Genomic DNA, 15848 nt, shown 5'->3' with positions numbered 1-15848 from the left:
TATACTTTTTATCAATATTTTAGAGTCTATTCTACTTATAATAACCAGTTTGGTAAATACAAAAACCAGTTATGTAGTTACTACACTTTTATGTATTTACTATACTTTTTATCATATCTATATTGATGTATTTACTATATATACTTTTATGTAGTTTATGTATTTACTATACTTTTAATGTATTTACTATACTTTTATGTACTATGTACTTACTATACTTTTTTTAATCATGATTTTAGAGTATATTCTACTTATTTTAAGAAGTTAACTGTAAAACAGCCTCAGGCAGATCCTTCAGGAGGTATTGCAGAAGAAGGCATTGTTATCATAGGAGATGACAGCTTCATGCGTATTATTGCCCCTGAAGACTTTCCAGTGAGACAAGATGGGGGGGTGGAAGACAGTGATATTGATGATATTGATCCTGTGTAGTCCTAGGCTAATGTGTGTGTCTGTGTCTTAATTTTTAACAAAAAAGTTTAAAAAGGTAAAAAAATCTAAAAAACAGAAATAAGATTATAGAATAAGGATATAAAGAAAATGTTTTTGAACAGCTATGCAATGTTTGTATTTTCAGTTATGTTATTACAAGATCAAAAAGTTAAAAAATTAAAACATTTATAAAGTAAAAAAGTGATAGTAATCAAAGGTTAATTTATTATTGAAGAAAGAAAAATGTCTCTATCAATGAATGTAGCCTAAGGATACGGGGTGTATGAAGTCTACAGTAGTGTACAGCAGTGTCCTAGGCCTTCATGTTCATTCATCAGTAGGTGCACTCACCAACGGACCCAGAGCAACTCCAGTCCTATAAGCTGCAGTCATAGTAAGTGCCCTACACAGGTGTACCATTTTTAATCCTTTTACCATTTTTATTGTACCTTTTCTGTTTAGATGTGTTTAGATACACAAATACTTACTACTGTGTTCCAATTGCCTATAGTATTCAGTACAGCAACATGCTGAATGGGTCTGTAGACTAGGAGCAATGGGCTATACTATACAGCCTGGGTTTGTAGTAGGCTATACCATCTCAGTTTGTGTAAATACATTCTATGATGTTCACACAATGTCAAAATTGCTTAATGATGCATTTCTCAGAACCCATCTCCATTGTTAAGTGACATATGACTGTATATTATAAAGAGGCCAAACTCACACCTGATGTATGTCAGCATGCCTGAGTTACTTAACACAAGGTCTGAGACACAGAGGATGCTTATAATACTGACTAAATGACTAATTAAAAAGTTATTTCCACTAAATTTTGAATCATATTGTATCCTTGTTTTGGCAGCAGATTTACATCCTTAATTCTATCTTGCTTAGCTAAAATTAACAGGTTTACATTTTTCAAGTAAACTCTAGAAATTAGTTGCTTAGATGCCTGCTAAGTGATGGGATCAAGGGAGGCTAAGCTCTAAAGTTTGTCAAGAAAAAGCTACATGTGAATAATTAGGAGTTGCTAGTTAAGCACTCAAACTTTTTTTTTTTTTTTTTTTTTTTTTTTTGGTGATAAACTGTAGGAGTTTCTCGGGTCTAAAGGAAGACACAGGATGTCTTCAGAGATTGGAGCCACATTTGGGCCAGGAGCAACTATTTAAAGGACTCCACGTCGCTAAAACAATAAGAATAGTATAAAAAAGTACCCATGTATTTGGTTGTTTTCTGGACAGGTAAACCCAAGTCTTAAGTAAGGGCCATGAGTACAGATGACCACAGAAAAGTTTCCAAAGGAAACCCTGAGTGAGCAAGCTTGACTGTAGTCTACTATAGACTTTAAAAATATCCATTTGTATTTTTAGGAGTTCTTACAAACATTAATCCACCATAAAAGTAATAACAGCAAGGCCTTGAAAGTTAATGATAATGAAAGGCAATTTTTAAATTTTTTTTTAGAGACAGGGTCTCCCTTATTGCCCAGGCTGGAATGCAGTAGTATGATCATAGCTCACTGTAACCTTGAATTCCCATGCTCAAGCAATCCTCCCACCTCAGCCTACCGAGTAGCTGGGACCACAGGCACATGCCACAATGATTGGCTAACTTATTTTTATTTTTCTGTAAAGACAGGGTCTCACTATGTTGCCCAAGGTGGAAAGGCAATATTTTTTTAAGGTACTATGTGCTAGGTACTATGTAAGCTTAAATCTTGTTGAGCTTCATATCTTAGCTACATCTCTTTTGATCCTTACAACAATCCTATGAAGTGAGTAATATTAACATCCCTATTGACAGAATGAGGCTATGAGAAACTAAGTCACTCCAGTTCACATGGTTAGTTACTGACACAGCCAGGGTTCGAAACCAGGCCAACTGAGTTTTAACCACTACTCCAATTAGCTTTCTCTGGGCTTATCATGTCTCTCATGTCAAATAACGTGTTATTCTGCCAGCCCACAAGAGTCTTGAGAGCTCAAAGGCCCATCTCTGGGAGGATACCGATGGAAGTGTGTCATGAGGATCTTATCACTCATCTGAGCTCTGCATGTCACTCAGGCTCCATACTCGGCTTCCTCTGTTCTGATGTACAGTGATAACCCAGGGCAAGGGGTTTCCAGAAAGACAGTATATACTCTGGCTCAGCAAGTTACTTAATCTCACTCAACTGGCCCAGCAGCTGGATTCACGCAAGTCAGGCGGCCTGGAACTGATCCTCTCTGGTTGTAGAATTAAAAATCTGGCAAGGATTGGAAAGATAGTTTACTTAATAGGGCCTCAAGTATAGGAAAGCAATTGAAGGGTGATTGCAGTGATAGAATCACTTGAGAGAGGGAGGCAGGGAAACTGTAAGTTACTATAAAGTTGTGACCTTATTTTAAACTAGAAAACTTAGTGGTCTCTTATGTCTTTTGACTTTCAAGCATTCCTGTGAGAGGGCTGGCATAAATGATTGTTAATGCTGTTGATGGGAAATTTAAAGTAGGAGGAATCTGCCTACTGGCTTTTAAGAAAAGGTGATTTCCTGCAAGATGACCTAATTGGTTAGGAAACAGATAAGTGAACCTTCTCTATGTTCACTTTAAGAGGAAGTTCTAAAAATTGAGGTGCTCACTCCCGCTCTCTCCTTTTTGATGATTGTGATATTTAGACCTGCCAAAGCAGTATAACTTCATTGTCTGGAATTTGGTTAATTCCAATGCAAATACAAAAATCAAATACGTGAACTGAGCTTTGAAAATATTTTCATTTTTGAGGATTTTCATTGTTATGGGATTGAGCCTGTAGAAGTCTCTGTGTAAGCTACATAGAGCAAATCTAATCTATTCACACTGAAGTCAGGGCTCTGTAAAAGACTGTGGGAACATTCATTCTCCACTCTCTCAGAGACTCTTTTAGGTAAGTCAAAGCATGTTCTCTTTCTGTGATTGCTAACCCATCTGTAAAATGTGAATAATAATTCTGGCCTCCAGGCAACCAGAGGTTCTTGGTGACCCTTAGATGAAGATACTTGATATGTATAAGTGACAGGAACAATGATGATCAAACACTGAAGATGAAATTCTAGGGAGGAAAGAAGTTTAATCATTATCTCCTGCATTTTTTATTCTGTTAACAATGAGGCAAGATAGTAAATCTTAGTTGCAAAGTGGTTAAAACACATGATTTGGATTCTGGAATATCTTTCATGACTATCTTTTGGATCCAATTCCTTACTCATTTGGTGTGGGAGTTGATTATGAAGACGAATTTCTCACAAGGCAAGGAGCTGTCTCTCTGCTCTGTATACATGGGGTGTAGCCCTCGTGCAATCAGACTGGAGGAGGATAACCAGGTTGCTATGTAGCCTTGATTTCCAAAAAGGTGATGGGCTTCTGGTACCAACCCGTGTCAGTATTTAGAAGAGGCCTGTTGGAAAGCTCTTAATGAGAAAGCTCCTTCTCTGAAAACATTTCAATTTATGACTCCTGTGCTAAGCATTTCTAGGAGATCAAACTGAATCTCTAGTGCATAACAGAAAAGCGTTTGCCCTGCAGCAAAAGGGTCAACTTTAAAAGAATGCTTTTCCATGTTAAAAAAAAAAAAAAAAAAAAAGTCAAAAAAACAAAGCAATGACTCCCAAAATAGGAACAGAGGGGAAGGAAAAGTTCATGGCCTTAGCGGACTGGATATTCTGGATATTTGGTCCCTCCAGTCCCTGCAGATGAAAGCCCATTTATTTAGAGTAGAAAGAAGAAATTTTAAAAAGTAAAGGAATAACAATACCTACAAATGTTTTCAGGATTGAAATAAATCCAGGGAAGAAGATGGTATGTTACCACTGGAACTGCATTCTCGTTCATATCTCTTGTCCTCACATCCTGAAGCACATTCCATGTAATGCATGATAGCCTGTGGCCAGCTGCTGGCTAGAAAGCAGGACCCTGCAGTTCTATTTCTGACTCCGTCTGGGCTTTTGATGAGACCAGGTGGGAGGAGAGTAGTGTAACAAAGAACCTCAGAGTAGGCCTTGGTAATGAGCAGTTACCTAACCTCACTGAGCCTCAGTTTCCTCATCCATGACAAGAAGGGGTAAATGACCTCAATAGTTCCTGCCTTATTAAAAAACTTTGAGTCTTTGGTATTTTGATGATATGAATGAGTTCCTCATCGAGAACCTCACTTGTTCCAGGAAGTTTGAGAATGCACCACTCCATGCGCTGTCTTTGAATCGCTGTGCCCTACCCAGCACCCGTTTGTGCTTGAAAAGAGCACAGGCATGGGTTCTTTTGCTGATAGCAGATTTCTCTCCAGACTAGAGATTTTCTTAGTCTACCCTACTTAGTAAGACTTTATGATGGGTAAACCTGTGCTGACCAGTGGCCAAGTCCCAGCAAACACAACTTCATAGTAACAAAGCTTAAAGACGGGAGTCTGAGTGCGAGACTAGGGATCAGAAGGATTCAGTTCATTCATTCAATTCATCATCCATTCAATTCAGCTTCTCCTGTTTAAAACTAGGCCCCTGGCACTTGCTGAGCATGGTTCTTTATTGGACCATCCATTTGAACTGGGGAAGGGACTGAGAATCTTGGTTACCTCTCTTGGCAGGTCATCAGTTCTTGTTCCATACAATGCAGAATTTTAGCAACAAAAGGTGAAGAGGATGAGTAAGTTATTAAAGCTGGGAAACTGCCTATAATAGGTTATTTTTAGAATAAAGATTCAAGATGACCTACAAGCTCTGTGAGACCACAGGACAAAGGTGTCAAAGAAAAGAGACTGGGATAGGCTCAGACATTTATCTTCCAGCAAAATTAATTTCCTTGAGGGCTTGTGGTTCACTAACTGAATCTGTGAACCAGCTGTATTTAGGGTGCATTCTACTTCCTTGGGTCTCTAAAATTGACAATGGTCTATAGGTCAGGTTCCAACGGAAGTGATATTTCTGACCTAGCTCTATAAATAGAGCACTGGAAAAAACCCATCAGCTGCAATGGCTCAGGGACCACACGCTATCTATTAAGTAAGCAACCGCAGTATTTGTGCTACCATTTTAGATACGAAAAAATATATCTTTTGTTATTTATAATCTTCTGAGCTTTGAGATTCTCAAAATACTTTAAAGCTATTAGTCGTCTTTCAGATTTATAAATACAGGATCTGAGGCATAAAACTATGTAATAACTGCTTCAACTAATACCATTTACCCACCGAGGAAGGCATTTGGCTGGTAAAGAATGGGCTGCTTCACTTTAGTAAAGCAGAAAATTTCATTCCTGATGTCTCTTGGCTGGAGGTGAAAGGAGTGAATGCAGTCCAGAGGCTTTACTTGCACAACATACCTAGGCTGATCCAAGTCTCAGCAAACTCGTTACTGAGAAAGGTAAGAAATGTGAAGCAGAAGACAGGAAGAAGTGAGGCAATCAGAACCTCTGGAATGCAAGAGTTAGGGACGGATCCTCCATAGCACAAGGTAGGGGAGAAGCGGGGGTGAGCCATCCACTAGGCTAGAGACTGGTATGCACCAGCACAAATCACTCAACAACTCCACTGGCTCATGGACAGGGAGAAAATACCTTCAGTTTCCCAGAGTCTTAACAAAATACTTTAAGTTCTTATCCAACCAGGACATTTCTGAAAATGAAATGGGGACATTTTAATAGTTATACTGGGATAACAGAGATAAACTGAGCTTGCCCTGAGAAAACCAAGACATATGTTATCCTACAGAGATACTATGTAGGAACTGTCCAGAATCACAGTGAGCATGCTCACTTTATACGAAAAGCTTCAGTCTGGAAGTAGGGGATGCTGTACTAGGCTTCTCTGCTGTGTCTGCAGTGTCGATCATCAAGGTCTCAAAGATGGCAAGGAAAACAATAGTAGGCATAAGAAGAACAGAACTAGATTGTCTGAATAAAAAGAAGCAATCTCCTCCCATCAGCTCAACTCCCAACATTCTCCAGGAAGCCATGCCCCTGAACCTTTTCTCCAATACAGCTTTCCCCTTGCTACCTTCTACTTAAGGAAAGAAAAAAAAAAAAAATCCTGAATGGTGACTTGTAGTGAAATCTCTTGACCTTTGCAAATAAGTTTTTAATTAAAAATAAATTCACTCATTACAGAAAACACATATTACCCTTAAGTAAATACTAGCAAAATAAAACAAAGAAAACAAAAACCTAACCATTTAAAGAAATCTGTGGCACTTTCTCTTTAAATTTAGCTCCATTCAAGACAAGCCAGAAAGATGCTTGCATAAAATACGTTTTTTTTCCCCCCACAGTGTGTTCTATCTGTTCACCATGAAATCCTCAGACCACACCTTTCAGCTGTCCTGGTATGAGCTTTGCTTTCCTGCTCCCATTGTAGAGTCAGAGGCAGCAGGCGGATACCAGAGTTGAATTCTAATAAGTCTTGTGTATTATACATGGTCACCATCTCATTTTTTGACCACTTGATATTTGTTTCAGGTGGCACTGGCTGAGGCAGAATGAATACAGCTGCTGATTCTGATCTCACACTGGGTATATCCCTGAGTGCTGGAAAAAACATCACCCTCAGAAGTGTGCATTCAGCCAGCTGCCTTTGGAGAGAGCTGGGAAGGGTGCAAAGTGGCATGTCCTTTACCAGTCACTCTTTCTGGGTAAGATTCAAACTACAGTGAAGTAACATTTGGTCGCTTTACATATCCAATGAAGTACTTTGGGACAAGGAGAAAGCCAGGTGGCCACCCACTTGACTGAACAGCAAGGGGACACACCAGCAGTCATGTGGTTTGCCTTCAGGAAATCAGCTCACAAGGCAAACCCAGGGCTGAGAGAGGGTCCTTTGCCCAGGCCTTAGCTTGTGAAGAATCAGGCCTGGGTAAGCCTGCTGTTGCTTCAGGCCCACTTTGGATCACTGGCTCTTTGCAAGCAGTAAGAACAGAAGAGAAAAGAAATATGATTTGTTTATTAGGAAATATGTTCTTGAAGAAAAATTTTTCTGGGAGAACATCAATGGCTTTAAAAACCATTAGTGCAAAAAGACATTTCAACTAAAATGCCATGTCTAATCCTGGACTGCATCCTGGAAAAAACTGCCATAGAGTAAATTATTGGGACACCTGGCAAAGTTTGAATATTGCCAGTATATTATATAATAGTATTGTATCAATACTAATTTCCTGGGTGAGATCATTGTACTGTGGTTATGTAAGAGAAGTTCTTGTTCTTAAGAGATAAATGCTGAAGTATTTGGGGATGAAAGGATATGATACCTGTAACTTGTCCTCAGATGGTTCAGCAAAGATAATTATAATAAGTTAACAATATTATAAAATAAATTGGTAACTAATATACAAGAGATAAAAATAAATGAGGCAAAGTGTTAAAAATCAGGTAAAGAGCTGGGCTTGGTGGCTCACGCCTGTAATCCCGGCACTTTGGGAGGCCAAGGCGGGTGGATCATGAAGTCAGGAGATGGAGGCCATCCTGGCTAACACGGTGAAACCCCATCTCTACCAAAACTACTAAAAAATTAGCCGGGCATTGTGGCGGGCGCCTGTAGTCCCAGCTACTCGGGAGGCTGAGGCAGGAGAATGGCGTGAACCCGGGAAGAGGAGTTTGCAGTGAGCCGAGATTGCGCCACTGCACTCCAGCCTGGGCGACACAGCAAGACTCCATCTCAAAAAAAAAAAAACCAAAAAAAAATCAGGTAAAGGGTATATGGGGAGTTCAATATACTTTTCTTGGAACTTTTCTGTAGGTTTGAACTCTCCTTCCCCCCAAAAAAAATTAGTGGGAAAATGTAGGTTGGCCTTTCCAGAGAGATTACTTGGTCATTGATATAAAATCAAGACATGGGATTGGATCTCTGGAGAAATTACTAGGGCATTCATATGTTTCTATACATCAGAATCATCTGTTAACTTTCTAAAATGCAGAATCCTAGGCCCCATCCCAAACCTGATGAATCAGAATCTTTGGAGGTGATGCCCAAGAGTCCATATTTTCAAAAACCTCTCTCAGATGATCCTAATATATGCTAACATTTGAAAAAAAATCATGTATTAGGCATTTGCTGTTTTGCCTGCAATTACAGACTCCTCAGATCCCGCAGACAGTCCATGTACCATCATGCATGCATTTGTATTAGAAAATCTCCACCTAGTATCTTGTGATGTGGCTCTGTGTCCTTTTAATCTCAGAAGACATCATTCTGGAGAATGCCCTTTAGCCAGTTTTTAAGACTGACTTAATCCCCCACCCTGCTTCCCAAGAGGAATAGAGAGAAGAGATGTAAATACCCTTTAGAACTGCCATAATTCATCTTCTTGGAGCTGTTGTCTGAGGAGACACCCAAAATACTAATTCAGAGAGACTTGGTAGGAGAGGCGGCTGATAGCCTGGGCATGAAACAGGCCAGGGCTGGTTACTGGGCCCAGGTCCTCACTCAGAGACCCTCATTAAGGCCCCTCCTCAGTCTTGCTCCTTGACCTGCATTGCTTCAAGACACCAAACAAGGGTCAGCTTTCAGAGTTCACACTCTGCTGTGTTTCCTCAGTGACAGCAGGAACGGAGTGCAAGTAGGGGAGCAAAAAGAATCAAGTGAGTCAAGACAGAAATGCTGAGGTGCTTTGAAAACTCCAGAGTGCCTAAGTGCATCTGATGAATTTGACTTAAAGTGCTTCCTTTGATTCCCACAATATGGATACAATCCTTATTCCCATTTCATAGGCAGAGAAGTGACTTGACCACCAAAATTCACCTGGTCAGAGGGAGAGCTGGGCCCCGGCCCAGGCCTTCTCCAGCTTTAGCTGTCCCAGCTGCCTGCTGCCCTGGCACTGGAGAGCACGTCATGGTGGAGAATGCTTTCAATTATCACCTTGCCCAGAGTGTGAGGATTTATGGTTATGCTTTCCTCCCTCCCCATCTCCATCAGCCTCTTTGGGAAGCAGAGGATCCTGATAGGAATCAGCATATGTTCCTGCGTGGGAGGGAATGGAATGCTGGCCTCACATATGTTTGCTGCCCTGGAGGCTCTGAGAAGGGGGTGGGGGAAGCAGTAAAATGTTGACATTTGGTGGAGGCAATCCCAGTGTCCTTTGCTCCCAGAATTTTAGACCAGAACCCTAAGGTTTTTGTTTCCCACGCTGGTAAATTCACTCTGGCTGCGGAGTTCCTTCAATGCAGTGTGCTTCCTTGGCCATCTGGACCCGGCTTTCTGAGGCAAGGCTGAGGGAAGCTGCTACACTTCTCCTTTTGGGGGCCTACACACACATACACGAGGGGTGTCCCCATGGCCACCATGCCAACACAAGGCTCACCACAAACTGGGGCCACAGGAGGGAGGAAAACTCCATTTGTGACGGGAATTCGCAGCTCACAAGTTTCAAGGTCCAAACAGTGTGCAGTTTACCAGGGTGTGGGGCTTAGGCAATGGAGATGACCTTGCTTTAACTTCCTCAAGTATCTCTTCACAAGCATGTCCCAACCCCCGGGGAGTGGAGGGTAGGGCAGTCAAGTACTTTCAGGCAGCCGCCCCACGGCGGGAGAGGGAGCTCATGAACAAAATGTGCTGAGGCTAGCAGGGTTATTTTAATTGGGGGAACTGGTTTTGGTGTCAGTAGCCAGTCAGTTCACATCTGCAAAATACGAATTCTTAAGCAAACCAATTTCCTTCTTCCTCGAAGGCCAATGCTTATCCAGAAATGAGACAGAACTATGGGTTTACTGCAAATGACCAGCATCCGCAAAGTGATCAAGACTACCAACTTTGGGTAATGTGTCCCACATCTCAGATGTCAGTTGATATAAGACATTACAGTAAAGAATTATGAGGTAACATTTTGGGGTAATTATTGTTTTCCAGGCTAAACACCTTACATACATTATCTCTGTGAGGGAGGTACCATTATCATACCAATTTTCTAGTGAAGGAAGCTGCGCTACAAAGAAAGTGATTTGCCCAAGGCCACCTGGCAAGTGGCAGAGTCAGGATTTAAACCCCAGAGTCTGATTCATTATTTTTCTTTTCATTGTTTCTTTTGGCCATTTAGATATTATAAGAATGGTCATTAATCTCCCTTTCTAGGAGGGAAAATGCATGGAAACCACCCCCTCCCCGCCCCAATTTTCTGGACATCCCATTCATTTTCTTTTCCTCATTAAATTATAATATTCAGTTTCTTATTCAGAGTCATTTGGGCCTTTCTAGAAAAGCATATTTTAATAATGTTCTCTCCCTATTGTTGGGAAACTCTTAGTCATACGACAGGTTTCTAGAAATTGATACCAAAAGAAAAATAAATCTCCAGGTTTTCTCCAGCTGAAAATATGTAAGGTGATCCCAGTTGCCAAAATCATGACTGGCTTTCCTTCTATGACTATCATCTCCACATCTGGTTCACCTTCTTTGCCAGAAGTACATGATCATATATCTTTTTGTATCTTAGGATGTTTCACTATTTTATGACATTTCTAAATAGAATCACTGTGTTAATCATCATTATAATCTGATAATTACATTATTTATTTTATCAGTGTTCACTCTGCAATGAAAAAATGAAGCAGCAGAAGGTGAATGTGAAAGACTAAGAAGAGCCCTGCAGAAAACCCGTTAGCCCATGTTTTCATCTGTAATGTGGATGTGGGATGGGAAGAGGGACAACGACATAGTACCGACCAGGTTCCAGAAACTATTCCAAGTGCTTTACATGATAAAAATCTCTTAATTGTCTCAACGACCATAAGAAGTATATCTCTAGTGTTGCCCCTATTTTATAGATGACAAAACCTTACTGATATCTGTATAGCTAGTAAGTAGGAGAGACAGGATTCAATCTGTCAGCCCAACTCTGCAGGTGCCCGTGTCCCTGCTCTGTGATCCTGACAGGCAGCCACAGCCAGGAGTCCGTCCTTGTTTTAGATATTTCCCATGTCTGCTGCTCAACTAGACCCTAACGGTGGATTCTTGGTACATCCTTACCCAAGGATAACCCATAAGTTTTCATGACATTACCACGGACTCGTCTTGCTTGTGAAACCAAGTAATAGTACAAACAGAAGAATCATGTGTTAAGAATTTTTTGAAGTAAATGATTCTGTCATCATTATTCTTAAAGAAAGTGATGTGCCCAAGGTCACACACTTAGTCACTGGTCAGTCCTGGGGCAAACACCCCTTGATGTCCAGCCCTTGAGTCAGGATGATTGCTTCATCTAGAAGGCACCATGGGCACTCTGCCTGAATCCAGGAACCTCTGGAGTTGTATATGGCTCTGTCCAAGACAAAGGAATCCGCTGTACCAGATCAACAGAAGCCCTGGCTCTAAATTAAAAACAGCACAACAACATTGCAGCAACAACAAAATAGTAATAAAATAAAAGGTGGGAAGACCTCGAGAGCATAAAAATTTCCTTAAACTGATCATCAAGGAAAGGAAAGGGAGGATTCCTTCTTTAAAGAGGCAAGTGCCTGCCAGCAGGAACCTAAAACTCATTATTATTCTGTATTTTCTTTTTTCATGACTAAAAAGTTTTTCTATCCTCCCCCTTCCTATCCCTATCAAAAGACTACCCCCTCCACAAGACAATCACAAACTTTAAAAGTAGCAAGCCCTCACTTCAAACAAAATGTAAAAATAAAAATTCAAAAACCCATAGTGTTTGCAAAACAGCTTTGTATGGAGGAAGGGCAAATCTTATCTTAAAAGAGGCTAATTTCATAGGAATCGGGCAAAGAGAGGAGAGGTAGAAAGGGTGGGAGCACAGAAGAAGGGGAGGCGGGAGAGGAGGGGATAAAGGAGGAAGAATCGCTGGCTTTAAAAAGCAACATTGTCCAGAGAGGTGAAAGGGAACAGATGGCCGTGGAGAATGTGGCCCTCAAAGCCTGAAGAAAGGGGGGATGCCGACAGATCTTGCTGTTTCCCATTGATGCCTGAATGTTCTGGTGCGGGGAGCCGAGGCCAGTGCAGGGGACGGACCTCTGTTCCCAGCAGCTCATTGGGGCACTGGCGCTGAGGCTCACTGAGAAAAAGAGCAGGCGGGGGTGAGGGGGGCTGGAGGCAGCTGTGGCTGCAGAGGGAAAGGACAGTGGGCAGCATCGGAGACGTGCGGCTTCCACAGCCTTCTCTTTTGGCCCAGCCCGGGGAGGTCAGCCCAGTGCTGGTCTTTGCCCTGGCAGAGGTGAAGTAAAGGACAGGAGCCAGGGCCCAAAGCCTCAGCATCCTTCCCCTCAAAACCCACTGGGGGAGCCCTGTCTGGGATAAAGTAGATACCTTGGGAGAGGGAAATGAAGAAAATATTCCAAATGCTTTCAGAGGATTGAGACATTCAAATTAAAATAAACAAGAAATCTGGGTCTCTGAAAAAGGTCAGAGAATCCTGCCAAGGAAACCTTATATTATTTCATGGAGTCTCAAGGCAGAGAAGTGATTTGCTGAGAAAAACAAAAATGAGTTGGTGGCAGACCCAGGAAGGAATCCAAGAGTCAGTTTCAGAGGACTGAGTCAGCCCCCAAAGAGGTTCAGGATTCAAGGTGGGCCTCCCTGGTCATTGCTTGTAGCTGTGCCACACCGGAGGATTGTTACTGGAGACTCACAAGTCAGTACAGGGCAGCACTAATACAGGAACCTCTGGCCAGCTGGTGAGCCCGTCCTTCCTGGAGGGAAAAGCCCAGCAGCCCCTGCAGATGGAGGCCTGAGAACTTGGGAAGGTGGGGAAGGGTTTGCGGAAGCAGCGATTACAAAGAGGCTCATAAACTTTAGGGGACAAAGATGCAATCACTGTAATTTCCTTAACTTAACTTTGATCAGAAAAATTATCATTCCAAATGACATCTTGACCTCTCCCTACACCTGCAGAAGATGTTGATAAAATTCAGCCCTGCTCCTGCCGACTAAAGAGGGAGCCACCTTCTGCCTGGCTCACTGTTCAGTCAGCCCACAGAGACTGCACAAGTTCAAAACAAAATTCCCCCAGTTCTTCTCTTCCTCTGTCTTCTTCCCTGGCCCTAAAAATGAGAAAGACCTGAATTTGGGGCAGACGGTCTTTCAAACAGTGGGGCAGGAGTTTGCAGAAACAGATCCCTCATCAGAACAATCTTTTGGAAACATTCCCACACATTTCAGGGCCCCAGAAACATCACCCTCTGTGAGAGTAAAGGAAGTTAAAAGGGGGCCCTAAATATATTTAGTGACCTGGCAAGTTCACCTTTACCTGGGGCTAGGCCTCCATTGCCATGTCAAAGAGCCACCAAGCCCCACGTTTTGCACTGTAGATGCATCTGAGTCACTGAGAAAATTCCCATGGAGCGGCTCAATAAAAAAAGATCAACCATGATAAAGACCTTGCCTTTTATTTCCCTGCTTCAACCAAATTGCTCCCCAGGCGCTTTAGATTTAGAAGCTCTACTAATCAACCTTATAAACAGCAGCCCAGCCACTGCATAGAAATTACTTTGTATAGCTCCTAAGTGAAATTACCCCAGGGGATAGAAGATGCCCAAGGCTTTAACAATCACAACATAACACAGCCTCAGTATGAGAATAGAGGACAAGCACACTTTGACATCCCAATTGAAACTCCGGGCTGAATCCGACATAGAAGAATGTAATTACCTTTCCTAGTTTGACGGTGCACTGAAGAAACTGGAGAAGCGGAATACCTATTAGGTTCCCACTAATCCTCCTCCTAAATTCAAAGCAGGGCTAGTCCCTGGAATTCATTTCTGAGTATCCTTACTCTCTGCTATTGTTAAATAGCTCAATTGATAAGTGCTTCCAGCTAATAATGCTTTCCACGGAGCTCACCCCCTCCTCTTTCCCAGCAGCTCAAAGCACTTTACAAATATCACCTCATTATTCTTTATAACACTCAAGTGAGCCTGATAGGTGGAAAGGTTCATTATCTTCTCCTTCCCAATAGGGGAAATAGACAAAGGAAGGAGAAGTGACTCGCTGAAGCCAGCAAAGCAGAGGCAGAACTGGAACTAAAACTCAGCCATTCTCCTGACTCCAAACGCACACATGTCCTATGTCAGCTTGTAAAGCTGTCCTGCTGACAGGGCAGGATTTTCTCGGCGTGGGCTGTGTTGTAATCAACAGGTCTGCAGAACTGGGGCACCAGGCTGGAGGGGAAAGGGCATGAGTTGAAATGGGGAGGCCCCACTCAAACAGCCTTCACTAGTATGGACCAGTTTCTTTACCTCCGAATCTCAGTGTCCTCCTCGGAAAAGGAGGTGTGTAGATTATAGGATCTTTCAGGTTCCTCCCAGCTCTTAGGTAATTGGTGAAGTGAGAGTTTCAAAAGAGGGTTCTATTATTCACCAGCCCCTTGTGATCATGTGGGCCTCATTCCTCTTGTAAGCCTGAAATAGCATCTTTGTTTATAGAGTGCTCCATGTCATCCACTGTCCACCCAGTGGGGATCAAATCATTCAGTTCAAAGTGGCAAATGGGAGAGAGAGTCCTATAGGGCATCAAGGCCAAGCACTAAAGAGATATGGAGACAGGCAGGGAGCAGGAAGACAGAAGACTAGAAGGGTCATAAAAGGAAGAATTGGCAAACAACATCTTGAGCTGTGCCTTGGTCCTCACCAGGGCACCCCCTACATTCCAAGGAACCTATGACAAGCCTTCCGAAGCATAAGAAGATTCCAAAAAAACAGGGTTTGCTTGGGTTTTTCTTTTTTTTTTTTTTTTTTTTTTTTTGAGACGGAGTCTCGCTCTGTCGCCCAGGCTGGAGTGCAGTGGCGCGATCTCGGCTCACTGCAAGCTCCGCCTCCCGGGTTCACGCCATTCTCCTGCCTCAGCCTCCCGAGTAGCTGGGACTACAGGCGCCCGCTACCACGCCCGGCTAATTTTTTGTATTTTTAGTAGAGACGGGGTTTCACCGTGTTAGCCAGGATGGTCTCGATCTCCTGACCTCGTGATCCACCCGCCTCGGCCTCCCAAAGTGCTGGGATTACAGGCGTGAGCCACCGCGCCCGGCCTGGGTTTTTCTAATACAGGATTTACTTGCCAACCCCAAAACCCAAGTGAACAATGCCCCAATGTACCCTGTAGTGGTGGTTTTCCATTTAAACAGAATTTGATTTTAATGAAATAACATTGATGTACCTTCCTCAAGTTAATTAAAACCAGATTATACAGGTGGTGCCATAGTTTATAATTTGTATTGCTTGAGCCAGATAAACCTGAGCCTTTAGAAAACCTGTAGTATTTCATCTCTCTGATTTTCTACACTTTCTCTTCCTAAATGATGCTTTGCTACTCCTCATTTGCCATAAAGTGAGTTGGAGAGAGAGGACATTTAGTAAAACCAACATTTATTTGTAGGGGAAGCAGCCCCCGCAACCAGAATAATGACCTTGGAAATGGTTTTGTGTGATGGGGCGATTGCAGTGACTGGATATAAAGGACTGACTGTGCAGCCGCCAGAA

General features: G+C 42.3%; 1 protein-coding gene and 1 long non-coding RNA gene across 8 annotated transcripts in view; one reads left to right on the top strand and one right to left on the bottom strand.

The window, feature by feature from the left end:
* The window catches only part of RAD51B (RAD51 paralog B), a 917968-nt gene that overhangs the window by 322582 nt on the left and 579538 nt on the right, over nt 1-15848 (bottom strand). The window lies entirely within an intron of this gene.
* Nucleotides 5944-11250, top strand: LOC134729020 (uncharacterized). The gene is made up of 3 exons (XR_010109852.1): nt 5944-7069; nt 10100-10186; nt 10950-11250. It is a non-coding gene; the product is annotated as an uncharacterized LOC134729020 (long non-coding RNA).

This window comes from Pan paniscus, chromosome 15 (assembly GCF_029289425.2).
Source record: "Pan paniscus chromosome 15, NHGRI_mPanPan1-v2.0_pri, whole genome shotgun sequence".
Lineage (NCBI taxonomy): Eukaryota > Metazoa > Chordata > Mammalia > Primates > Hominidae > Pan > Pan paniscus.
Note: the sequence above shows the minus strand (reverse complement) of the source record. Positions and strands in the feature narration are given on the sequence as shown.